The 26,885-nt window shown below is 45.6% G+C and overlaps 1 protein-coding gene across 2 annotated transcripts in view; it reads left to right on the forward strand.

Annotated features, from left to right (window-relative positions):
* Positions 1 to 4,702: 4,702 nt before the first annotated feature.
* The window catches only part of PTAFR (platelet activating factor receptor), a 51,554-nt gene continuing 29,371 nt past the window's right edge, over positions 4,703 to 26,885 (forward strand). The window contains exons 1-2 of one of the 2 annotated variants that reach the window (XR_009700549.1): positions 4,703 to 4,796; positions 5,783 to 5,842. The gene's annotated coding sequence lies outside the window, so the exon portion shown is untranslated. Of the gene's footprint in view, positions 4,797 to 5,782; positions 5,877 to 26,885 lie in introns of those variants that run through there. The other variant, XM_061186903.1, reaches the window with a different exon arrangement.

Consider the following 26,885-nt stretch of genomic DNA (forward strand, 5'->3'; position numbering starts at 1 on the left):
GCCAGGATTATTTCTGTGCAAAATGAAAATACTGATTATTTTGAGGATTAAATGAAATAATGTATGGAAGCATCCTGCTTACGGTATATACTCCAGTATCGTGCTGGCTGTGAGAGACAGGACCAGCCCTTGGGAGGGACATAAGGTGAAAAATAGAAAGGTGACACCTAAAATGTGAAGACAGGAGAACCTGGGTGACTTGAAGCCAGACTTTTGCATTGTTTTGTAGATGAGTAAAGATGTCCAGTAATCACAGAGGTACAATGTCTTGTATCAAGAGATCCTGCAACTTTGACTTGCTTCTCTGTGGGAGGGGACAGAAGCTTGGGTGTCTTACTGTCCTTCCCAGTGCAGCTAAGCGAGTCCAAACTGCAGATGATTAGACCACAGGGGGTGGGTGGGAGGGGTTCTAGCTAAAACCTGACCGAGGCAGAGAGAGGGAACTGTTTAGTCACCCGCGGATGTCGCGAGGGAATGCTGATCATCCTGGGCAGGGAGGTGCCGCCCACCTCACTCCAGGGTGTGTGTGTACACACCCACCCCTTCCTTAGAGCTCTGCAAGCTCGTGAGGGCCAGGCCCTGTCTTTGTCCTCCAGGAGGTTGTACCAGTGATCAGCTACTGGTGTGCTTAGGCACTCAACAAATACGCTGGCTTTGGGATAAAGTGGTGAACACCACGGGTCCCTGCTGCCGACTGCATCCTGCTGGGGCGTGTGGATGGTCAACCGGTGCAAAGATCGTGAAAGGCACGATGCGTCCACCGCTCCGAGGAGGGGGCCTTTGATCCTGTTCTTAGCAGCCAGGGAGTGTTTCCTGGAGGAAGTGACCTTTTCAAAGTCGGATGTTTTCAGCTGCAGGGAATAACTAGCGTAAACAAATGGGCCTATTTTCTCGCGTAAGTCTGGCGGCAGGCAGTTTCAGGTGTTGTTCATGACCTCAGCAGTGCCACCGAGGAACCAGGCTCTTACTCGGCTTCTCCTCCCTCCTCGCAGGAGGGCTTGTCATCTTCCAGGTGTAGAGTCTCAGACGGTGGTGACTGCACCACACCCCGTATCAATTGCCAAGCAGAAAGAAGTCATCCATGAAGCAAAACTTTCCCCCAAAGGTGTCATTGGCCCCAAAATACACGACGTGGCCACCTCTAACTGTAAATTTGAGAAAACAGCAAAGGAGAATGGGCAGGCCCTAGACCAGGACTTGCCCCTTGGGACTGGACACCAACTGTTTCCAGTAAAGTCTTGTTGGCAAGGAAGGAAGAAAGGGAGATCGCCCGGCATAGGTGAGGTAGGACTAGAGGGGAAGATGTTTCCATCAGAGGGAACAGTGTGTGCCAAGACCTGGAAGTAAGAGCATAGCACGTTCTTGGAACTGAACACCCTTTGTCACGCCTGGAGCAGAGAAGTGGGGTGAGGTGAGACCAGGGAGATGAGAAAGTCATAATAAGGAATTTGGGTTTCAGCCATGACATCCCCTTTTCCCAGACGGCCTAACGCCTTCCCGTTTCCTTTCTAGCACACGATTGCCACAGACCCACTTGGAAAGTCAGCAGTGGTCCCAGCCCATTCCCATAACCCTGCTCAGAGCCATCTTTTCAGCGATGACCTGACCCGCGAGAGAGGTGTGCGTTGGGCAATGTACATTGGGCATTGAACCAGCTGCGTTACTCAAGACGCCTCCAGGGTGTCTCTGTGGCAGCTGGTTCATCCCCTTCAAGGTTAAGGGGCTCCTTGGGCAGGGAAGGCTGGCTGGAGGAGCGGCAGGGCCCAGAAGGAGCGGAAGGCTGGATGAGCCACTTTACTCCTCTTCCTGTGGTTTGCTGTGAATAATGGGGCCGATCCCAGCCCTCTCACATCTCCCAGTGGGCAGCTCACTGCTGCCTGCGGGCTACTGTGGGCTGAGCCAGATGGGTAGGGGTAGCAGCTGGGCAATTAGGCCTCAACTTCCTCATGTGTCAAGTGGGAATTGTCCCTTTAAAACGAGGTGTAACCACCAAAGGCATCAGTCCAGACATCCCACCCCCAAGCCCTCAACATCCCACCCCTGTGGCTGGCCTCTCAGTGTCAGTCTGGGGCCACCACAGCCGGGCCCCCCCTTCCAGCCCCTCTCACAAGCCCCAGTGGAGGTTGGAGTGCGAGTGTGTGTGTGTGTGTGTGTGTGTGTGTGTGTGTGTGTGTGTGTGGTGGCGGGGGCGTGGTTGAGTCGGCCTGTACTGGCTGGAACCTCAGGGAAGCGGGGTTCGCCCTCTCCATTTCCTACTCCCTTTCTGCAGCCCCGCATTCAACCTAGCACATCTGTTTCATCTGTCCCCTTGCTGGAAGTCAACCACGCTCCTCATTATTTGATTTGGGAATAGTGGGGACGTCCAGCGGCCCTGAGGAAAGAGCTCAGAAGGGCCTCGGAGTCACCTTGCCAAGCGCCTGCTCTGCCCCTGACTGGCCTTGTAATCCTGGCCAGTCATTTTGCCTCTCTGGGCTTTAGCTTCCTCTTCTTTAGTAAAATGAGGGTAAAAATAGCTCCTCTGTCCCTGTTCCGTGAACTCAAGTAAGATTCTGTTTATTGTAGAAAGAACAAACCTTGCAAGTGGAGGCGACAGGCCTGTGTTTGGTGTCAGGCAGACTGGAGTCTTGAAACTTCTCTGAGCCTCAGCTTCCATCATCTCTTAAATCTGTTGCCCTGAGGGTTAAGGAGATCAGGGAACCCTCTGCCCAGCACAGCGGGGTGCACAGTGGGTGCTCCTCTCCGTCCCCTCCTCCGGCAGGGTGGTCCCTGCTCCAAGATTGGGTGGAAGAGCAGAAAATGGAGGACGCCTGGGAAACTTGTTAAAAAATATTCTCGGGACTTCTCTGGTGGTCCAGTGGGGAAGACTCCGCGATCCCAACGCAGGGGGCCTGGGTTTGATCGCTGGTCGGAGAACTAGATCCCACATGCATGCTGCAACTAAGAAGCCCGCGTGCCACGATGAAGATCCCGCCATGCCGCCGCAGCTAAGATCCGGCACAGCCAAAATAAATAAATAAAATAAATAATAAATAAATATTTTTTAAAAACCCACAAAAAAACATTCTCTGGTCTCCCTGAAGATTCTGATTCAGGATTCAGGCTGGAGGAGACAGACAGCTGGATCTTTAACGAGCTCCCGGGTTAACCCCACCAGCACTGGAACGTCAGGCAGGGACAGCCAGCCTTCCGGGAGGTAGGGGGTGGGGAGAGCTTGGGGTCTGCTACAGATGCCAAAACCCTCGCCCTACACCTGTGGCTCAGAGCAGGTAAGCATGGCTAGAAGGAGCTCTTAGGTAATGGGGCTCTCCTTGCCCAGTCCCTGGCTCCCTCCAAGCCTGCCCTGCAACATGGACTTCCTACCTTGGAATCACCTGGGTGCTTGTTAAAAATTCATTTCCTCGGCCCCATGACTAGCACTGCTGATTCAGAATCTCTCTTGAAGTAGAATCTGAGAACCTGCTTTTGTTTTAAACCTTCATTTTAAACAAGTTCTCCGACGGAGTCTGATGTGGAGAAAGGATTTGACTTCCAGTTCTGGGACACCAGGCAGGAACTTGGGTAAATAAAGTGATTTTCACTTACCGAGTTCCTATTATGTGCCCAGGTGTCATGCCAGGTCTAACAGAGGGAGTATGTGGGGCTGTCACTGACCCAGGATGCTGAGGCTCCGAGCGGGCTCCCCCTGAAGACCAGAGGCGGCAGTCAAAGCCCGGTCTCGTAGATTCTTAGAGTTGGTGTTTGAGAATGTCCGCCTATGCCAGGGCCCAGTTTGCTTCTCTCTGTGGCCTGACACCTCTGCTTCCTGCTAAGCCCAATCTGATATTTCGGGGAGGTGGGGTGGGAGGTGGAGGTGGAGATAAGGAGTCACTCTCAGTGCGGAATGTGTGGTCGGAGCCCAGGCACAGTCCTAGGCTTTGACAGAACTCTGGTGCTTTGCCATGGGCAGACTAGGTACTCCTCAGAGCAAGGATCTATCTTCCCTCTCAGACTGGGGGTCAGGAGGCCGGGATGCTGCATCTCCCCTCACACGGGGCTGGCTTCAGGAGGCAGAATTTTCTCTTTCCTAACAGACTGGGCATCCCTGAGGGCAGGCTGTCTCCTCCTTGGCTGGGGGCACTTGTGGGCAGGTTGTCACACCCATTGGACCGTGGCTTCCTGTGGGCAAGACTGGCTGTGCGTCCTCTCAGACAGGGGTATCTTCTGAAAGCAGCTTTGGGCATTTTCTAGCATCGTGGGGCTCGCTGGATTGGGGCGGCACCCACTGAAGCTCGGGCTCCTGAAGCAGGGCTGAGCCCTCCCTAGGTCAGGGCCCATCTCCCCCCTCAGACCAGGAACCCAGTTCCTCCCTTCTCTACCAGCCCAGGCCCGGCCCTTCCTCCCAGAGGGGCTCTGCATTAGATGGACCAGCCCGGTGCTGCTGGCTGAGCTGGTGTGCAGAGAGAGAGAGAGAGAGAGAGAGAGAGAGAGAGAGAGAGAGCGTGTCCCGGCTGGGTGTGAGTATTCTTGGTGACCTTGGAGCTGGGGCCCCACCCAAGCAGCTGGCTTCCTGGCCTTGTGCTCCCCCAGCAGAGCCTACAGGCAGGGCTTCCCTAATCCTTCATCCGCCACTGCTAACCCGGGATTGCTGCGTAAAGTGAGTCACGCACCTGGGTCTGGGCCCGCCTTCTGCCTCCTTCCTGTTCCTTGCTCGCTTCCTGAGCTCCCTGAGAAGACGGCAGGAAGCATGCTCTCGGCAGGCCCAACCTCCCCCTCGGCCTCTTGTCGCCTCCTTGACCACTGTCCCTGCAGTTTCTCAGGTAAGAGGCTGGTGGCCTGGGTGAGAGGGTCAGGTTTGGCTGCTTTGTCTGGCTGCTCTGCAGAATCCTTGAGGCAGGTCAGGCTCCGGAGGGGTCCGCAGAGCTGGGTTATGTCAGATTTCCCCCCCATCAGCACCCCCTCATGGACACACAACCCCCTTTATCAGTCACAGACACAGCACACATCCTTTCACCCCTCATAGACATTTAACACACACAATCACCAAGAGACGTGGCATTCCCTCACACACTTCACAGAAAACACACCCTCATCACCCGCAGACACCGTTCACGGCCCCTCACAAATACACGTCATACAACAGACCCTTGACATCCGCTGACCCCACCCACTACACGCAATACACAGTGTCACAGTTGACACAATAGTCCCTTGTAGGATGTATATCGTAACTCACAGGATGAAATACACATCCTTACAGACATACAACATGTACGGTACGATAGCACTGATGCACAGAACACATGATCCCTTGCAGGACACAAGAAGCCCAGACTTGAAAGACCCTCCACTCACTCACGGCAAACAAACCTCTCCACACACACACACATCGATGCGGTCACACATACATATCATAGAAACTCCTCACATCCCGAAACAGGTCCCCAAGATCCTTGGGTGGTACTGCTCAGCTGGGGCAGGGGCTGGGGTCCAGTCAGCAACATTTTCCCCACTTCTCACCTCCCCCCCGCTGGACCCTGTTTGTGTACTGGGGGGCAGCCAGGAGCAGAGCTGGGGGTCTGGGTCACATCATGGAGCATGATGCAAGGGGCCGCCTTTCCCAGCTGTCTGAGTGCAGCTTCCTGGTGGCCTTGGGACTCCACACAAGCTGATAATAAAAATAACTGGCTAGCATTTATCACATGCCTACTGTGAGTCAGACATACCGCTCACTGATTTTGCAAGTATTATTTAATTATGTGATACCTTTATGAAGTAGATAGATACCATTATCCTCATTTTGCAGCTGTTTCAATATAGGCTCAGAGAGGTTCTCAGAGGCTCAGAGAAACTTCCCCGATATGCCACAGCTAGGAGGCAGCAGCAGGATTTAGACATAGGTAAGTCTGACCTCGGACTCCACTTCTTTTTTTCTTTTTAAATTAATTAATTAATTATTGCTGCGTTGGGTCGTTGTTGCTGCGTGCGGACTTTCTCTAGTTACGGCCAGCGGGGGCTACTCTTTGTTGGGGTGTGTGGGCTTCTCATTGCGGGGCTTCTCTTGTTGCAGCACACGGGCTCTAGGCGCACGGACTTCAGTAGTTGTGGCACACGGGCTCAGTAGTTGTGGCTCACAGGCTCTAGAGCACAGGCTCAGTAGTTGTGGTGCACGGGCTTAGTTGCTCCGTGGCATGTGGGATCTTCCCGGACCAGGGCTCGAACCAATGTACCCTGCACTGGCAGGCGGATTCTTTTTTTTTTTTTCAAATTTGTTTATTTTTGTATTTATTTCCTTTACTCTAGGAGGTGGATCAAAAAAGATCTTGCTGTGATTTATGTCAAAGAGTGTTCTTCCTATGTTTTCCTCTAAGAGTTTTATAGTGTCTTGTCTTACATTTAGGTCTCAAATCCATTTTGAGTTTATTTTTGTGTATGGTGTTAGGGGGTGTTCTAATTTCATTCTTTTACATGTAGCTGCCCAGTTTTCCCAGCACCACTTATTGAAGACACTGTCTTTTCTCCATTGTATATCCTTGCCTCCTTCATCATAGATTAGTTGACCATAGGTGCGTGGGTTTATCTCTGGGCTTTCAATCTTGTGCCATTGATCTATATTTCTGTTTTTGTGCCAGTACCATATTGTCTTGATTACTGTAGCTTTGTAGTATAGTCTGAAGTCAGGGAGTCTGATTCCTCCAGCTCCGTTTTTTTCCTTCAAGATCGCTTTGGCTATTCGGGGTCTTTTGTGTCTCCATACAAATTTTATGATTTTTTTTGTTCTAGTTCTGTAAAAAATGCGATTGGTAATTTGATAGGGATTGCACTGAATCTGTAGATTGCTTTGGGTAGTATAGTCACTTTCACAATGTTGATTCTTCCAATCCAAGAACATGGTATGTCTCTCCATCTGTTTGTATCATCTTTAATTTCTTTCATCAGTGTCTTATAGTTTTCTGCATACAGGTCTTTTGTCTCCCTAGGTAGGTTTATTCCTAGGTATTTTATTCTTTTTTTTTTTTTTGCTGTGGGTTTGTCGTATATGGCCTTTATTATGTTGAAGTAGGTTCCCCCTATGCCCACTTTCTGGAGAGTTTTTATCATAAATCAGTGTTGAATTTTGTCAAAAGCTTTTTCTGCATCTATTGAGATGATCATATGGTTTTTATTCTTCAATTTGTTAATATGGTATATCACATTGATTGATTTGCATATATTGAAGAATCCTTGCATCTCTGGGATAAATCCCACTTGATCATGGTGTATGATCCTTTTAATGTGTTGTTGGATTCTATTTGCTAGTATTTTGTTGAGGATTTTTGCATCTACATTCATCAGCGATATTGGTCTGTAATTTTCTTCTTTTGTAGTATCTTTGTCTGGTTTTCCTTCCTTGTCTCTTGTAACATTCTTTATTTTAAAGTCTATTTTATCTGATATGAGTATTGCTACTCCAGCTTTCTTTTGATTTCCATTTGCATGTAATATCTTGTTCCATCCCCTCACTTTCAGTCTGTAAGTGTCCCTAGGTCTGTAGTGGGTCTCTTGTAGACATACGCATACATATATATGGGTCCTGTTTGTGTATCCATTCAGCGAGCCCGTGTCTTTTGGTTGAAGAATTTAATCCATTCACGTTTAAGGTAATTATTGATATGTATGTTCCTATTATCATTTCCTTAACTGTTTTGGGTTTGTTTTTGTAGGTCCTTTTCTTCTCTTGTGTTTCCCACTTAGAGAAGTTCCTTTAGCATTTGTTGTAGAGCTGGTTTGGTGGTGCTGAATTCTCTTAGCTTTTGCTTATCTGTAAAGCTTTTGATTTCTCCATTGAATCTGAATGAGATCCTTGCTGGGTAGAGTAATCTTGGTTGTAGGTTCTTCCCTTTCATCACTTTAAATATATCATGCCACTCCCTTTTGGCTTGTAGAGTTTCTGCTGAGAAATCAGCTGTTAACCTTATGGGAGTTCCCTTGTATGTTAGTTGTCATTTTTCCCTTGCTGTATTCAATAATTTTTTTTGTCTTTAATTTTTGTCAGTTTGATTACTATGTGTCTCGGCGTGTTTCTCTTTGAGTTTATCCTGCCTGGGACTCTCTGTGCCTCCTGGACTTGGGTGGCTATTTCCTTTCCCATGTTAGGGAAGTTTTTGACTATAATCTCTTCAAATATTTTCTCGGTCCTTTCTCTCTCTCTTCTCCTTCTGGGACCCCTATGATGCGAATATTGTTGTGTTTAATGTTGTGCCAAAGGTCTCTTAGGCTGTCTTCAATTCTTTTCATTCTTTTTTCTTTATTCGGTTCCATGGCAGTGAATTCCACCATTCTGTCTTCCAGGTCACTTATCCGTTCTTCTGCCTCAGTTATTCTGCTATTGATTCCTTCTAGTGTATTTTTCGTTTCAGTTATTGTATTGTTCATTTCTGTTTGTTTGTTCTTTAATTCTTCTAGGTGTTTGTTCTTTAATTCTTCTAGGTCTTTGTTAAACATTTCTTGCATCTTCTCGATCTTTGCCTCCATTCTTTTTCCGAGGTCCTGTATCATCTTCACTATCATTATTCTGAATTTTTTTTCTGGAAGGTTGCCTATCTCCACTTCATTTAGTTGTTTTTCTGGGGTTTTATCTTGTTCCTTCATCCGGTACATAGCCCTCTGCCTTTTCATCTTGTCTATCTTTCTGTGAATGTGGTTTTTGTTCCACAAGCTGCAGGATTGTAGTTCTTCTTGCTTCTGCTGTCTGCCCTCTGGGGCAGGCGGATTCTTAACCGCTGCACCACCAGGAAAGTCCCTCCACTTCTTTTTTATTTATTAAAAATAAAAAAAAATTTTTTTAAAGAGGTAACAAATGAGCAAGTTAAAAGCTCAGTAGATATAAAAGGACACACAGTGAAAAGACTCCCTCTGACCCTTGTTCTCAAAACACCCAATTTTGCTGTCTGGAGGAAACCCCCCGAGTTACCCCTTGGAGACATTTTTTTTGGCTGCCCTTGTGGCTTGCGAGATGTTTTTTCCCCGACCAGGGATTGTACACGGGTTCCTGGGGCCCCGGCCGTGAAAGTGTGGAGTCCTAACCACTGGACTGTCAGGGAATTCCTGACCTCTCTTTTAACAACAGTCACAGGGCAGTCTAGCAGTAAGAGTTCCAAGTGCAGTGCCCAGACTCTGGGGGCTTCCCATGTCCTCCCCCTCCTCTATCTGCCCAGGTGAGGAGTGGGGCCGGAAGGTCTAAGGCTCCTTCCAACCTAAGACCTAAGTCCACTCCTGCCCTAAATCCTCAGGGAGACCCTTGCCCTTGATTCCACTGGACCTGGATCTTCTCCCCCTTATCTCACCCCTGGGGGCCCCACCAGACCCCTGAGTCTTCCTTTCAGGATTCAGTGCAGGATGAGGTGACCCCTCTTACAAGCTGGTGGAGGTGAGCTGTTCTCACTGTTGTCGAAGGTGTGCCCAGGCTGAAGAGGGGGAGCAGGTTGGACTCAGCCCTGACCAGAGGAGGGAGAGGATGAGGGAGAAGAAGAGGGAGAGGAGGGAGGAGAATGAGGACTAGCTGCCCGGCACTGTCCTTTACAGACGTAATGCCACGATGAGGTTGGCGGTGTCATTCCTGCTTTACAGATGAAGAATCTGAGGCTCAGGGGGCCCAGCTGTTAAGAGGCAGAGTTTGAGGGAGGATGAGTAAATGAGAAAGAGAGAGAGAGAGGAGTCAGAGAGAGAAACTGAGGTTATGATGAGGAGGAGTAAGAGGATTCAGGGCTGCCAAGCATCAGGGCTGGCCATCCCCAAGAGGGCTCTCATAGTGAACCTGCTGCCCAAGTGACTTATGGGTTCTGAGGCCTCTGGTTTTGTAGTAATCCCCCTCCTCCAGTGATTCTTCCTCTATTCTGTTTGTTTGCACTATTCGTCTATCCTTGTGCTTTTTTCTGTCCGTGCGTACATGGCTGACTTGCAGAATCTTAGTTCCCTGAGCAGGGATTGAACCTGGGCCCTCCGCAGTGAAAGTGCAGACTCCTAACCACCGGATCGCCAGGGAATTCCCCATCCTATCTTAATTACTGTAACTTTATAGTAAATCTTGATATACAATGTGGCATTTTCTTGACTTATTCTCCAAATGATCTAGGCAAATCTCAGACTTAGGTTATATATAAAAATACGTTATTACAAATTCCTATGCACCTACTGCTGAGTTAACTAGAATATTACAGATATAATAGAAATCTCCTGTGTATCCTCACTAAACCTGCTCCCTCCCTCTCTCCCCAGAGGTAATCATAACCTGAATTTGTCTTTCTATGTTGATGCATATGTATTGTGTCCACTAATAATAATAATGTTTAAAGTCTTAGGAAATAGTATCATGCTGTATGCATCCTTCTGCAACTTGCTTTTTTAGTTTAGCATTATGTTTATTGTCCAGGTTATTACATGTAGCTCTGTTCATTTTTACATATGTATAGGATTACATTGAGAAACATACAAATATTCATATTTCCAGTATGTAACTAGGAAGAATGTGCATTTTCAACTTTATTATGAAATTAATTTCCAAAATGGTGGTGCCATTTGTAGTTTCTTTTTGTCAGTGTAATGAGGGTTTCTATTTTTTTTACATCCTTCCCAATACTTGGAACTGGCAGACTTTCATTTTTTCCAATCTGGTGGTTGGTTGTTTTAATTTGAACTCCTGATTTTCTGAAATGTTGACCATATTTTTATGGTTTCTTAGCCTTCAGGCTTTTTCTTCTGTAAATTGCCTACTTCTTCTTTTACCCATTTTTCTATTGGGCTTGTCTTGTTTTTGACTTTTAGAAATTTATATTATATTATGCCTGAAAATTCTTTGATATATATGATACAAATATCTTCTCCTGGTCTGTGACTTGTCTCTTTACTATTTTTATAGTATCTTTTGATATACACAGTTTTAAACTTTATATGGTCATATTTATCAAAGTTTTCTTTGTTATTTATAATTTTTATGTCTTAATTTAAGAAAATTTCCCAGACCCTTAGCTCATAAAGATATTGTCCCCTATTTTCTCCCAAAACTTTTTATATTTTGCTTTTCATAGTTAGGTCTTTATGCCAGTTGGAATTTAATTCTGGATATGGTGCGAGGTAGGAATCTAATTTTATTATTTTTTTCCCCTAACGGATAGCCAACGATTTGCACCAATATCTGCTCTTCTTTTATTGATCTGTAATGGCAACTCTGTCATATGTATCAAGTTTCCATATGTGTGATCTCTATTTGTGATCTCTCTTTCTGGGATCTCTATTCTATTCCTTTGGTCTGTCTGCTTGTCCCTTTGTTAATACTCAATACTACCCTGTCTTACTACTATAACTTTATAATAAGACTCGATATATGATAGGGGAAATTCTATCATGTGTCCTTATTGTTTGTATGTTCTCATAGTACTTCAGAAATTTCTTGGCTAGTCTTGGCTCTTTGCTTTTTCATTTGGAATTTTAGGATCAGCTTGTAAAGTTCCTTGCAGAACTCTATTGGGATTTTTTTTTTTTTTGAGTGCTTTACATATGGTATTTTTTCCCTAGCTTTATTGAGGTACAATTGACAAATGCAATTGTAAGATATTTAAGGTGTACATCATAGTAAACCCTAACCCGAACCCTAACATTGTAAAAGGATTCCCACCATCTAGTTAATTAATATCTATTGGGATTTTGATTGAACTGGCACCGAATTTATTAAATTGGGAAGAACTTCCATCTTTATGATACTGACAGTCCCATGCATGAATATTTTACATCTATCCATTCATCTAGTTCTTAGTTGTTTTTCAATAATTTTATAATTTCCTCCATCAAGACCTTACACGTATCTTTGGCCAAGATAGTTTTCTTGGTATCATAAATTGTGTCTTGAAAATGATATTTTCTGTTTATTGCTTGTTTATAGGAACATGATTGATTTTGTTTGTTTGTTTGGTTGTGCCGTGCAGCTTGTGGAATTGAACCCGGGCTATGGCAGTGAAAACACTGAGTCCTAACCACTGGACCGGTAGGGAATTCCTGGAACATGATTGATTTTTTAAAAAAACATTTTAATTTATTTATTTATTTAATTTATTTATGACTGTGTTGGGTCTTCGTTTCTGTACGAGGGCTTTCTCCAGTTGCAGCAAGCGGGGGCCACTTTTCATCGCGGTGCGCGGGCCTCTCACTATCGCGGCCTCTCTTGATGCTGAGCACAGGCTCCAGACGCACAGGCTCAGTAACTGTGGCTCACGGGCCTAGTTGCTCCGCGGCATGTGGGATCTTCCCAGACCAGGGCTCGAACCCGTGTCCCCTGCATTGGCAGGCAGATTCTCAACCACTGCGCCACCAGGGAAGCCCAACATGATTGATTTTTATTATTGATTTTATATCCAGAAATCTTGCTGAAGTCTTTTGTTGATTCTAATAATTTGTCCATGGAATTGCTTTAATTTTTCTGTAAATCATATTGCATGTGAAAATGACAGTTTTGCTTTTCCTTTCCAATCTTCATAACTTCTTTTAAAATCAATTAATTCTTTTGTCTGTGTCAGGTCTTAGTTGCGGCATGCGGCTCATTGTGGCACGAGGGATCTTTTCGTTGGGGCGCTCGGGCTCTTCGTTGCGGCGCTTGGGCTTCTCTCTAGTTGTGGCACGTGGGCTCCAGGGCACGTGGGCTCTGTAGTTTGCTGCACATGGGCTCTCTAGTTGAGGCGTGAGAGCTCAGTAGTTGTGGTGCGCAGGCTTAGTTGCCCTGCGGCATGTGGGATCTTAGTTCCCCGACCAGGGATCGAACCAGTGTCCCCTGCATTGGAAGGTGGATTCTTTACCACTGGACCACCAGGGAAGTCCCAAGGCCACTCTTTAAATAAGCAATCCCTTATTTTCCTGATGATAAGATTCCCAAAATATATTTTTTTGGCTGCATGTCTTGTGGGATTTTAGTTCCCCGACCAGGGACTGAACCCGGGTCCTCGGCAGTGAGAACTTGGAGTCCTAACCACTGGCCTGCAGGGAATTCCCTCAAAAGGTTTTTTTAGGCCTACTTGAATATATAAACTCTTTAGAATGTAGATGATATAATCCCGAGTTTCTCAACCTCAGCACTGTTAACATGTTGAGCCAAATAAATTTTCGTTGTAGGGACTGTTCTGTATATTGTAGGTTGGTTGGCAGCCTTGCTGGTCTCTACCCATTAGATGTCAGCAGCACCTCAGTCCCCTCCTCCCCTGCCACTTGTGACAACCAAAAATGCATCCAGACATTGACAAATGTCCTTGGAGGGCAAAGTAGCCCCTGGTGAGAATGACTGCTAGAGTCAAATGCCTGCTTATAATATTTAATTCATTCTTTTAAAAAATTATTTTATTTTATTTTATTTTATTTTATTTTATTTTATTTTATTTTATTTTTTTAGTTGTTTTGTTTGTTTGTTTATACTGCAGGTTCTTATTAGTCATCAATTTTATACACATCAGTGTATACATGTCAATCCCAATCGCCCAATTCAGCACACCACTATCCCCACCCCACCGCAGTTTTCCCCCCTTGGTGTCCATATGTCTGTTCTCTACATCTGTGTCTCAACTTCTGCCCTGCAAACCGGCTCATCTGTACCATTTTTCTAGGTTCCACATACATGCGTTAATATACAATATTTGTTTTTCTCTTTCTGACTTACTTCACTCTGTATGACAGTCTCTAGATCCATCCACGTCTCAACAAATGACTCAATTTCGTTCCTTTTTATGGCTGAGTAATATTCCATTGTATATATGTACCACAACTTCTTTATCCATTCGTCTGTTGATGGGCATTTAGGTTGCTTCCATGACCTGGCTATTGTAAATAGTGCTGCAATGAACATTCGGGTGCATGTGTCTTTTTGAATTACGGTTTTCTCTGGGTATATGCCCAGTAGTGGGATTGCTGGGTCATATGGTAATTCTATTTTTAGTTTTTTAAGGAACCTCCATATTGTTCTCCATAGTGGCTGTATCAATTTACATTCCCACCAACAGTGCAAGAGGGTTCCCTTTTCTCCACACCCTCTCCAGCATTTGTTGTTTGTAGATTTTCTGATGATGCCCATTCTAATTGGTGTGAGGTGATACCTCATTGTAGTTTTGATTTGCATTTCTCTAATAATTAGTGATGTTGAGCATCTTTTCATGTGCTTCTTGGCCGTCTGTATGTCTTCTTTGGAGAAATGTCTATTTAGGTCTTCTGCCCATTTTTGGATTGGGGTGTTTGTTTCTTTAATATTGAGCTGAATGAGCTGTTTATATATTTTGGAGATTAATCCTTTGTCCGTTGATTCGTTTGCAAATATTTTCTCCCATTCTGAAGGTTGTCTTTTCGTCTTGTTTATGGTTTCCTTTGCTTTGCAAAAGCTTTGAAGTTTCATTAGGCCCCATTTGTTTATTTTTGTTTTTATTTCCATTACTCTAGGAGGTGGATCAAAAAAGATCTTGCTGTGATTTATGTCAAAGAGTGTTCTTCCTATGTTTTCCTCTAAGAGTTTTATAGTGTCCAGTCTTACATTTAGGTCTGTAATCCATTTTGAGTTTATTTTTGTGTATGGTGTTAGGGAGTATTCTAATTTCATTCTTTTACATGTAGCTGTCCAGTTTTCCCAGCACCACTTATTGAAGAGACTGTCTTTTCTCCATCGTATATCTTTGCCTCCTTTGTCATAGATTAGTTGACCATAGGTGCGTGGGTTTATCTCTGGGCTTTCTATCTTGTTCCATTGATCTATGTTTCTGTTTTTGTGCCAGTACCATATCGTCTTGATTACTGTAGCTTTGTAGTATAGTCTGAAGTCAGGGAGTCTGATTCCTCCAGCTCCGTTTTTTTCCCTCAAGACTGCTTTGGCTATTCGGGGTCTTTTACAAATTTTAAGATGATTTTTTCTAGCTCCGTAAAAAATGCCATTGGTAATTTGATAGGGATTGCATTGAATCTGTAGATTGCTTTGGGTAGTATAGTCATTTTCACAATGTTGATTCTTCCAATCCAAGAACATGGTATATCTCTCCATCTGTTGGTATCATCTTTAATTTCTTTCATCAGTGTCTTATAGTTTTCTGCATACAGGTCTTTTGTCTCCCTAGGTAGGTTTATTCCTAGGTATTTTATTCTTTTTGTTGCAATGGTAAATGGGAGTGTTTCCATAATTTCTCTTTCAGATTTTTCATCATTAGTGTATAGGAATGCAAGAGATTTCTGTGCATTAATTTTGTATCCTGCAACTTTACCATATTCATTAATTAGCTCTAGCAGTTTTCTGGTGGCAGTTTTAGGATTCTCTATGTATAGTATCATGTCATCTGCAAACAGTGACAGTTTTACTTCTTCTTTTCCAATTTGTATTCCTTTTATTTCTTTTTCTTCTCTGATTGCCGTGGCTAGGACTTCCAGAACTATGTTGAATAATAGTGGTGAGAGTGGACATCCTTGTCTCGTTCCTGATCTTAGAGGAAATGCTTTCAGTTTTTCACCGTTGAGAATGATGTTTGCTGTGGGTTTGTCATATATGGCCTTTATTATGTTGAGGTAGGTTCCCTCTATGCCTACTTTCTGGAGAGTTTTTATCATAAATGGGTGTTGAATTTTGTCAAAAGCTTTTTCTGCATCTCTTGAGACGATCATATGGTTTTTATTCTTCAATGTGTTAATATGGTGTATCACATTGATTGATTTGCGTATATTGAAGAATCCTTGCATCCCTGGGATAAATCCCACTTGATCGTGGTGTATGATCCTTTTAATGTGTTGTTGGATTCTGTTTGCTAGTATTTTGTTGAGGATTTTTGCCTCTATATTCATCAGTGATATTGGTCTGTAATTTTCTTTTTTTGTAGTGTCTTTGTCTGGTTTTGGTATCAGGGTGATGGTGGCCTCATAGAATGAGTTTGGGAGTGTTCCTTCCTCTGCAATTTTTTGGAAGAGTTTGAGAAGGATAGGTGTTAGCTCTTCTCTAAATGTTTGATAGAATTCACCTGTGAAGCCATCTGGTCCTGGACTTTTGTTTGTTGGAAGATTTTTAATCACAGTTTCAATTTCATTACTTGTGATTGGTCTGTTCATATTTTCTGCTTCTTCCTGGTTCAGTCTTGGAAGGTTATACCTTTCTAAGAATTTGTCCATTTCTTCCAGGTTGTCCATTTTATTGGCATAAAGTTGCTTGTAATAGTCTCTTAGGATGCTTTGTATTTCTGCGGTGTCTGTTGTAACTTCTCCTTTTTCATTTCTGATTTTATTGATTTGAGTCCTCTCCCTCTTTTTCTTGATGAGTCTGGCTAATGGCTTATCAATTTTGTTTATCTTCTCAAAGAACCAGCTTTTAGTTTTATTGATCTTTGCTATTGTTTTCTTTGTTTCTATTTCATTTATTTCTGCTCTGATCTTTATGATTTCTTTCCTTCTGCTAACTTTGGGTTTTGTTTGTTCTTCTTTCTCTAGTTTCTTTAGGTGTAATGTTAGATTGTTTGTTTGAGATTTTTCTTGTTTCTTGAGGTAGGCTTGTATAGCTATAAACTTCCCTCTTAGAACTGCTTTTGCAGCATCCCATAGGTTTTGGGTTGTCGTGTTTTCATTGTCATTTGTCTCTAGGTATTTTTTGATTTCCTCTTTGATTTCTTCAGTAATCTCTTGGTTATTTAGTAACGTATTGTTTAGCCTCCATGTGTTTGTGTTTTTTACGCTTTTCCCCCTGTAATTCATTTCTAATCTCATAGCGTTGTGGTCAGAAAAGATGCTTGATATGATTTCAATTTTCTTAAATTTACTGAGGCTTGATTTGTGACCCAAGATGTGATCTATCCTGGAGAATGTTCCGTGCGCACTTGAGAAGAACGTGTAATCTGCTGTTTTTGGATGGAATGTCCTATAAATATCAATTAAATCTATCTGGTCTATTGTGTCATTTAAAGCTTCTGTTTCCTTATTTATTTTCATTTTGGATGATCTGTCCATTGGTGTAAGTGAGGTGTTAAAGTCCCCCACTATTATTGTGTTACTATCAATTTCCTCTTTTATAGCTGTTAGCAATTGCCTTATGTAATGAGGTGCTCCTATGTTGGGTGCATATATATTTATAATTGTTATATCTTCTTCTTGGATTGATCCCTTGATCATTATGTAGTGTCCTTCCTTGTCTCTTGTAACATTCTTTATTTTAAAGTCTATTTTATCTGATATGAGTATAGCTACTCCAGCTTTCTTTTGATTTCCATTTGCATGGAATATCTTTTTCCATCCCCTCACTTTCAGTCTGTATGTGTCCCTAGGTCTAAAGTGGGTCTCTTGTAGACAGCATATATATGGGTCTTGTTTTTGTATCCATTCAGCAAGCCTGTGTCTTTTGGCTGGAGCATTTAATCCATTCACGTTTAAGGTAATTATCGATATGTATGTTCCTATGACCATTTTCTTAATTGTTTTGGGTTTGTTTTTGTAGGTCCTTTTCTTCTCTTGTGTTTCCCACTTAGAGAAGTTCCTTTAACATTTGTTGTAGAGCTGGTTTGGTGGTGCTGAATTCTCTTAGCTTTTGCTTGTCTGTAAAGCTTTTGATTTCTCCATCAAATCTAAATGAGATCCTTGCCGGGTAGAGTAATCTTGGTTGTAGGTTCTTCCCTTTCATCACTTGAAGTATATCATGCCACTCCCTTCTGGCTTGTAGAGTTTCTGCTGAGAAATCAGCTGTTAACCTTATGGGAGTTCCCTTGTATGTTATTTGTCGTTTTTCCCTTGCTGCTTTCAATAATTTTTCTTTGTCTTTAATTTTTGCCACTTTGATTACTATGTGTCTCGGCGTGCTTCTCCTTGGGTTTATCCTGTATGGGACTCTCTGCGCTTCCTGGACTTGGGTGGCTATTTCCTTTCCCATGTTAGGGAAGTTTTCGACTATAATCTCTTCAAATATTTTCTCGGGTCCTTTCTCTCTCTCTTCTCCTTCTGGGACCCCTATAATGCGAATGTTGTTGCGTTTAATGTTGTCCCAGAGGTCTCTTAGGCTGTCTTCATTTCTTTTCGTTCTTTTTTCTTTAGTCTGTTCCGCAGCAGTGAATTCCACCATTCTGTCTTCCAGGTCACTTATCCGTTCTTCTGCCTCAGTTATTCTGCTATTGATTCCTTCTAGTGTAGTTTTCATTTCAGTTATTGTATTGGTCATCTCTGTTTGTTTGTTCTTTAATTCTTCTAGGTCTTTGTTAATCATTTCTTGCATCTTCTCAATCTTTGCCTCCATTCTTATTCCAAGGTCCTGGATCATCTTCACTATCATTATTCTGAATTCTTTTTCTGGAAGGTTGCCTAGCTCCACTTCATTTAGTTGTTTTTCTGGGGTTTTTTCTTGTTCCTTCATCTGGTATATAGCCCTCTGCCTTTTCATCTTGTCTATCTTTCTGTAAATGTGGTTTCTGTTCCACAGGCTGCAGGACTGTAGTTTTTCTTGCTTCTGCTGTCTGCCCTCTGGTGGTTGAGGCTATCTAAGAGGCTTGATGGGAGGCTCTGGAGGTGGGTAGAGCTGACTGTTGCTGTGGCGGTCAGAGCTCTGTAAAACTTTAATCCACTTGACTGTTGCTGGGTGGGGCTGGGTTCCCTCCCTGTTGGTTGTTTTGCCTGAGGCAACCCAACACTGGAGCCTACCCGGGCTCTTTGGTGGGGCTAATGGCAGACTCTGGGAGGGCTCACGCCAAGGAGTACTTCCCAGAACCTCCGCTGCCAGTGTCCTTGTCCCCACGGTGAAACAGAGCCAGCCCCCGCCTCTGCAGGAGACCCCCCAACACCAGCAGTTATGTCTGGTTCAGTCTCCCCCAGGGTCACTGCTCCTTCCCCTGGGTCCCGATGCACACACTATTTTGTGTACGCCCTCCAAGAGTGGGTTCTCTGTTTCCCCCAGTCCTGTCGAAGTCCTGCAATCAATTCCCACTAGGCTTCAAAGTCTGATTCTCTATGAATTCCTCCTCCCGTTGCCGGACCCCCAGGTTGGGAAGCCTGACGTGGGGCTCAGAACTTTCACTCCAGTGGGTGGACTTCTGTGGTATAAGTGCTCGCCAGTCTGTGAGTCACCCACCCAGCAGTTATGGGATTTGATTTTACTCTGATTGCGCCCCTCCTACCGTCTCACTGTGGCTTCTCCTCTGTCCTTGGACGTGGGGTATCCTCCTTGGTGAAGTCCAGTGTCTTCCTGTCGATGATTGTCCAGCAGCCAGTTGTGATTCTGGTGCTCTCGCAAGAGGGAGTGAGAGCACGTCCTTCTACTCCGCCATCTTGGTTAATCCTGCCACCTTCACCTTTAAGAGCAGGCGCCCACACACAGCCGCCTCAGTCAGGACGCCCGTGGCGCTGAGGCCACAGGTCCTCCGTGTACCAGGGCACCTAGCTGTGTGCTCTGCAGCCTCATCTACAGGTGCCACAGGTGCCGTGTGCTCCGCAGCGTCATCTGCAGGCCCGCGCGGACAGGGCCCCGCGCTCGACCAAGGGCTTCCTGGCCGCAGCCGCCCCGCCGGCAACGCCCTCACTTCCGCTGCCGGAGCGCCGAGAGCTATTTTATTTTTTAAATTGAAGTATAGTTGATTTACAATGTTGTGTTAGTTTCAGGTGTACAGCAGAGTGACTCAGTTTAATTTATTCTTTTAGTTACTGACATAATCATTTTGGACAATAATTTACTATTTTATAAATTTGAGAGCGCTTCTTTACACTCTCAAGTTTCATGAGACTAATTTATTCACACTTAGTTTGTACATCATTGACGTCAGCATCTTTATTGTTATTCTTTTCCTTCATTTAACAGAATTTTCCAGGTTACAACGTTTTTACTTCCATTTACATTGTATGAGATACAGCACCTAACATCCTAATAAGACGCTATCATAAGAAAAGTCCATCCCAGGACACAATTATTCATTATATAGCATTGAGACAATTTTCTTTTTCACTGTTGTTCTCACCTCTAAAATCTAAACAAGTGTTGAATTACTTTAAAGAACAAACAACAAAAAACCCCTTTTCTTATAAAAAATTACAAATACATACAAGAGTGCACTTCATGGTATAATGGATCCCCATGTACCATCAGCCAACTTCAGCAATTATCAACCCATTTTTTTCAGTTGAGGTATGTCCCATTTTATTTTGAAGCAAATCCCAAATACATAATTTCATCTGTAAATATTTCATATGTTTCTCTAAAGGATAAGAATTCTTTTTAACATAACAGTGAAGTCATTAACCTAACCATCAACATTAATTCCTTAATATAATTGAATATCTGATGTGTTCAAATTTCTGATTGTCTCATAAGTTTCTCTTTCTTTGCTTCTCTCTCTCTCTCTCTCACTCTCTGTCTAGTTTGTTTGAATCAGAATCCAAAAAAGGCTCACACAAAGCAATTTGGTTGCTATGCCTCTTAATTCTCATAATCTATAGGTTCTTCCATCATCTTTTTTCTCCCTTATAATTTGTTTGTTGAAGAAACCAGGTTGCTTGTTCTGTGCGTTCACTGCTGTCTGAGTTTGCTGAGGGTACCCTATGATCTGTTCCTCTTCTCTATTTCCTGTAAACTGGTAGTTGAACTTGCTGATTCTGTTTCTTTTTCCTTGGCAAGACTATTTCATAGGTAGTGTTGTGAATTGACCATGCACAAACACAACTTTATTAGAAAAGTTTCCAAACACACAAGAAGAGAGGGAAGAGTATAATAAATCCCTGTGCACCTGTATTAGTTTCCTACAGCTGCTGTAGCAAATGACCACAAGCTTGGCAGCTTAAAACAACACACATTTATTCTCTTACAATTCTGGAGGCCAGAATTCCAAAATCAGTTTCTTTGTTTTTTCTTTTTGGCGTTCTCTCCAGAGGCTCTAGGGCGGAGGCCATTCCTTGTCTCTTCCAGCTGCTGGTGGCTGCTGGTATTCCTGGCTTGTGGCCATGTCACTCTGCCTCTGTGGCCACATTGCCTTCTCTTCTGTCTATATATGTTTTCCTCTCTTACTCGGGTGCTGGTGATTGCATTAAGGCTCAGTTGGATAATCCGGGATAATCTCCTCATTTCAAGAGCAGTAATTTAATTGTACATGCAAAATCTTTGCCATATAACGTAACATGTACAGGTTCCAGAGATTAGGACCTGATATTTCTGAGAACCATTATTCAGCCTACAAAATACTCATTCTCTAGATTCAATATTTTGCCTCTCTCTCTCTTTTTTTTTCTTTCCTTCGTTCCTTTCATCCTTCCCTTCCCTCCCCTCCCCTCCTCTCTCTCTCTCCCCTTATTCTACTGTAATATTTAAAACCATTTCCCTGTAATTTCATCCCTAAATATTTCCATATATATGAACATTTTCTTATATAACCACACCACCATTATCCTCTAATAAAAATTTTAAAATCCCTTAGAACCATCTAATATCCTGCCCATATTAAATTCTCCCTGATTTTCTCAAATGTGTCTGTCCTGGATATCTTCTGTTTTCCCCTCCATATCCACTCTCCACCCTTCTCCTCCCAACTCTGTGCCCCCAGAGGCTGATCTGTATGGACAACATTATCCATCTCCCTTGCTTCTGGTTGGGCTCAGCCAATGAGAGGCACTGGTAAGAAACCAGAGTGTGGAAGAAGAGAGAGATTCGGGTATTTGTGTCCTGGTTCCCTCTCTGCCTGGTCATTGACGACCAGCTACAACTGCCTACGCAAGGTCACAGCTCTTGTCAGGCAGCCTTTTCCAAATAGCTACCCTCTTTGTGTTCCAGTAACTGCCCCCTCTCCTTAGCCCTTCAGATGAAAAGGGCACCCCACTCTTGGCAGCCTTGGACGACTACACTATTCCTTTTGGTTCTCTAGACCTGCCCGCGTCTCTTTAAGTAATCCCTTCCTCCTCAGATTGCCCATGTTGAGTGTGCCATCTCTTTCCAGGACCCTAACTGATACATGTATCTTTTTACAGTTGATTTGACTGATCCAGGTTCCAAACAAGACCCACAGGTTGCATTTGATTTTTTCTTTTTTTGGTCTGCGCTGCGCGGCATGCAGGACCTTAGTTCCCTGACCAGGGATGGAACCCATGTCCCCTGCAGTGGAAGCATGGAGTCTTAACCACTGGACCGCCAGGGAACTCCCTGTATTTGATTTTTATATCTCTTAAAGATTCCTAGATTAAAAGTCCCCTCCCCATTCCTCCCCCCGCCGTGGTTGATCTGTCGAAGGAACTGGATCAGTTCTCCTGTAGATTGTCCTGGTCTCACATTCTGGATTTGGCTGATTGCTTCTCTGAAATGCCCTTTAATTTGTTCCTCTGTTGCCTGTATTTCCTACAAACTGAAGGTTGGATCTAAAGGCTTTATTAGGTTCCGATTTGGATATATTTTAAAGTAGAACTGACAGAATTGGTAACAGAATGAGGTAGGTGTGAGAGAGAGGAGTCGACCTCAGTTTCCTCATCTGTAAAATGTGGATAATAACCTCTGCCTACCTGCCCTGATTATTGATAATCTCAAAGAGTGCTGAACTGCGATTGCTCCGTGCACATACATGAGGGACTATTGAAAACCAGGCGTGAGCCTGGAGTTGAGCCAGGTGTCCTTCAGTCTGTGGTCAAGGTTGATCCTGGAGGTCCCTCTGTGCCTCTGGAACGTGGTGGTGGGGGGGATGGCTGAGAAGGTGAAGCCGGTTTGGGGGAAGAGGATCTGGGTTGGGGAGCAGAGCTAGGGCCTCAGCTCTGGTGGATAGCTTGTGTGAAGGTTAAACGTGATGAACAGACCACCACGTTCTCTCCTGTCTCAGGTGCTCAAGGCTCAAAATGCCTCCAAGGGAGACGAGAAGGAATGACCAAACTGGGCCTTTTCAAAGTCCCTCCCAGGAGGCCTGGGCCACATCTTAGGATCTGAGGAGAGTGTGTGAATGAGCACGATGAAGGAGGTGACGCTGGGCAGTTGTGAGTGAGGGGGTGACAGATGTGACACCTGAGCTTGTGAGTGTGCAGGTGAGTGGGGGGATGTAATTATGACCGGGTATCTCTGCATGATGGTGTGTACTGAGTGTACGTGAGCGTGCAAGGGTTGTGTGCTTAGGTGGTTTGAGTGTGTCCACTTGTGTGTGATGGGGTACAGCTGGGGGAGGGGGCAGATTTTAGCTCTAGTTCTTCAGGGCTGAGCCACATGTTAAAGGTGGTTTGTCCTTTGAGGTCCATTTTCGGCTTTGATAAGGAACAGCAGTGGGGTCCCAAAGAGCAGGAGGGGGCCAGTCCAGACACCCAGGGCGGAGCTGAGGCCGGACCCCACACGGGGCGTCAGGAGCCCATCCTACCACCTCTGCTTTGCACCTTCCCGGCTGTGGGACCCCGGTCCTGTCTAGAGCTGTTTCCCACCCTGTGTAGGAGGCTTTGGGGTTGGCTCTCAGCTGAGGGGCTTGCTTCCTTAGACAGTGTCCTCTGCAGTGCCCGGCGCCTGCAGGGCTCAATAAACGTTTATTGGTTAAATGAATGAGTGGATAAATAGACTGGAAACTGAGGCAGGGAGCTCAGGCCCATCTCTCACCTCTGTTCACACAAAAAGCCTCCACCACCGGACTTTCACACACACACACGCACACTGACACACACGCACGCTCACTGACAGACTCACCTGCGTTCACCTCCTCAGTTGCCCACACCTACTCACCCTCACCTATTCCCTCTAACTCACTCGCTGCCCAATTCCTGCCCCGGGTCTTACGAGCCTTCCTCCCCCGCAATCCCAGCCCCGCAGGGCGCTGTCCCCATCGGTTCCTTGGTCTTGGTGCTCCTTGGTCACCAGGGGAGCCCAGCCGGGCCATGGCACTGACCACAGCAGCTCTTCCGAGTTCCTCCCTTCTCATCCTCTTTATATTCCAGCTGCCTCTCCGTTTCCTCCTTCTCTCTCTTTCTTTTGTCTTTTCTCTCATGCTCATGCGCGTGTGCGCGCACACACACACACACACGCACACACACACACACACGCACACGCACACACACGCGCTCTCACTGTCTCATCTTTTTCTCTGTAACTCCCTTGGTTTTTGTCCTCAAATATCCTCATTCCTCTCATGCTCTCTCTCTCTGTGTTTACGTCTGTCTGTCTCTCTCTGTGTGCCTGTCTCCCTCCATCTCTCATTTGCCCTGACTCTCTCTCTTATTCTGTTTACTCACTCTCGTCTCCTCTCCCCTCTCCCTCACACTTGTGCTGTCTCGAATGCACGCTCTCGCCCCTCTTCCTCCTCCCCAGCTCCCGGCTCGGTGGCCGCTGCCCACACCCCACCCTAACCCTTTCTCTGCGAGAAACCTCCGAGCAGCGCCCAGGGCCTGGGTGACCCAACTCTGAGGTTTCTGTGGCATCCGCTGGAGGGGCCCTGGGGTCATGACGTTTCCTCCTGGGGGTGACTTGGCAGTGATGTGCTCTGTTTCCTCACTTCTGCAATTCCAGACAGCACAGAGGCCGGGGCTGCAGACAGATACCCAGACCTGACAGAGGCAGCCACTGCCCCGGGACAGGTAAGAGGCATCCCAGCCCTGGCCGGGCCAGGAGGAGGTGTGTGACAATGTCCTCGGGAGACCAAGGTCATGACCCCTAGACTGAGCCTAAGCAAACAAGTGCTTCTGTTTTTGTTTTTTTAAAAAATAATTAATTAATTTATTTTTGGCTGCATTGGGTCTTCCTTACTGCGCACAGGCTTTCTCTAGTTGCGGCGAGCGGGGGCTACTCTTTGTTGCAGCCCACAGGCTTCTCACTGCGGTGGCTTCTTGTTGCGGAGCTTGGGCTCTAGGCGCGTGGGTTTCAGTAGTTGTGGCACGCGGGCTCAGTAGCTGTGGCTCGCAGGCTCTAGAGCACAGGCTCAGTAGTTGTGGCGCTCAGGCTTACTTGCTCCGCGGCAAGTGGGATCTTCCCGGACCAGGGCTTGAACCCTTGTCCCCTGCACTGGCAGGCAGATTCTTAGCCACTGCACCACCAGGGAAGTCCCAGTGTTTCTGCTTTTAAGGGAATGTTTTGGCATCTTCTTCAGGCCCAGAGGCTCTTGCTTAAAAGGAATTCCTCGTGACCAAACTTTCCCAGGGAATCTGCTCCCCTCTTTGGTTCTCTAAGGCCGAGGCAGTGCTGAAGTGACCTCAGAGACCTCACTGGGAGGTGGTGATGGTGATGAGAGGGGGCTACCTAGATCTCAGGGGCTGGAAGCCATCTGCTTTACTAGCTGTGTGGCCTTGACCATGTCACATCCCCACTCTGTGCCTCCGTTTCCCAAACTGTCAAATGAGGATAATGCCATCTCCCCAGCATGAAGATCAGGAGAGGAAAAGGGTCTGGTACAGCGCTGCGTACTTAGGAATTCACTAGATGCTGGGTTTTCCCAGGGGGATGATGAAGAGGATAACCAGGTTGCTGGTACAAAGTGCTTGGCTCACAACCTGCTTCCCCCGTCAGGTCCCAGGTGGTAGGGACAGAGCACAGGCTGGTAGCCCCTGTCCTTCACTGGCAGGTCCAGAGGTGGGTGTGGTGAATGGAGGCTGCTGCCCAGACACTTGCTCACCTGTAGAGAATGAGGGAACCAGCAGAGTCTCTCTCCAAGCATTCAGGAAGATCTGATTTAGCTCTTGACTGAGTACACAGCAGTGTTCCAGGTGCTTAGAGTGTGTGTGTGTGTGTATGTGTGTGTGTGTGTGTGTGTGTGTGTGTGTAGGTGCTAGGGAAGCAAAAGAAAGAGATGTCCTTGCCTTTAGGTACTGACAACCCAGCCAAAGAAAGAAGCCCACTCCAAAGTTGCAGAGATGGCCCTGGGCCTGAGGCGGGCACTGGGGCTTTGGCGTCAGCTCTTGCTTACAAGCTGGGACCTTGGACAGCTCAGGACCCTCACTTCCCTTCTTTGCAGATTGGGGTTTAAGTACTGACCTGTGAGTTTGTGGGGAGGATGAAGTAAGAGACTGGGTGGGAAAGTGCTTTGTCAGTCGTAGGATGTTGCATGAACGTGAGCCAATGTGTTACTGCTGATACTGACATGGTAAATCTTACTGTAAATGCCTCAAGGAGGAGGGATTTGTTTGTTCCTTGTTTTATCCTTACCCTTCGCACAGAGTTTGGCATGTCGTATAATCTTGGAACATGAATTGAATAGTGAATGATAAAGTAATATGTTGTACTTGGAAGAGGATAGACAGTGAGCCAGAGGCCCAGCATCTGGTCCCACCTCTGCCCCCGATACTGTTGTCACCTTGGGCAAATCCTTTCTCTTCTCTGAGCCTCAATTTCTCCATCTGTCCAATGAAGGTTTGGGTAAGAAAGTCACAGTCTATGGTGCTAATAACAAAATATGCCTCCAGGACTGAGTTTCCTCTCTTGACTGGTGGGGGGGGTGTGTGACGAGAGGCTGGGATATTTTTGGCCTTTTATAGGGAGAGTTTTATGGAGAAACCTCCTCTTCCCTACCCGAAGCCTGTGAACACGCCCTTGTTGAGAAGAAGGGGATGCTTCTCTTTTCCAGTGGCAGCCCCTCCTTTCCCATACTGGTCTCCTGCTCCCCATGGATAGACCCAGGAGTGGGCAACAGCTGAGCTATGGCCTGGGAGCACTCCCTGATGGGTCCTGGGAGAGTGTCTCTGGCTTCGGAGTGGAGCCCGTTCCCAGAAGGGCAAATGCTGGGCCCCCGGGGCAGCCACGTCTCTGACTAGCAGCTGTTGGGTTCCTTGGAAGGATGGTGGGAGGAGAGAGAAGCCTCTGGTGTATCTTTGTGCGTGCATGTGAGCCTGTGGTTGTGTGGGGCGGACTGGGGAGTTGCTCTGGCTATATGCTATACGTGTGCTATACGCGTGCTATACGTATAGGTCCCAGCTCTGCTATGGCTATACGTGTGCCTGGAGCATGACCAACTGCAGGTGGGCCCAGGACAGCCCAGCAGTTCCCA

Source organism: Eubalaena glacialis, chromosome 3 (genome assembly GCF_028564815.1).
Source record: "Eubalaena glacialis isolate mEubGla1 chromosome 3, mEubGla1.1.hap2.+ XY, whole genome shotgun sequence".
NCBI lineage: Eukaryota > Metazoa > Chordata > Mammalia > Artiodactyla > Balaenidae > Eubalaena > Eubalaena glacialis.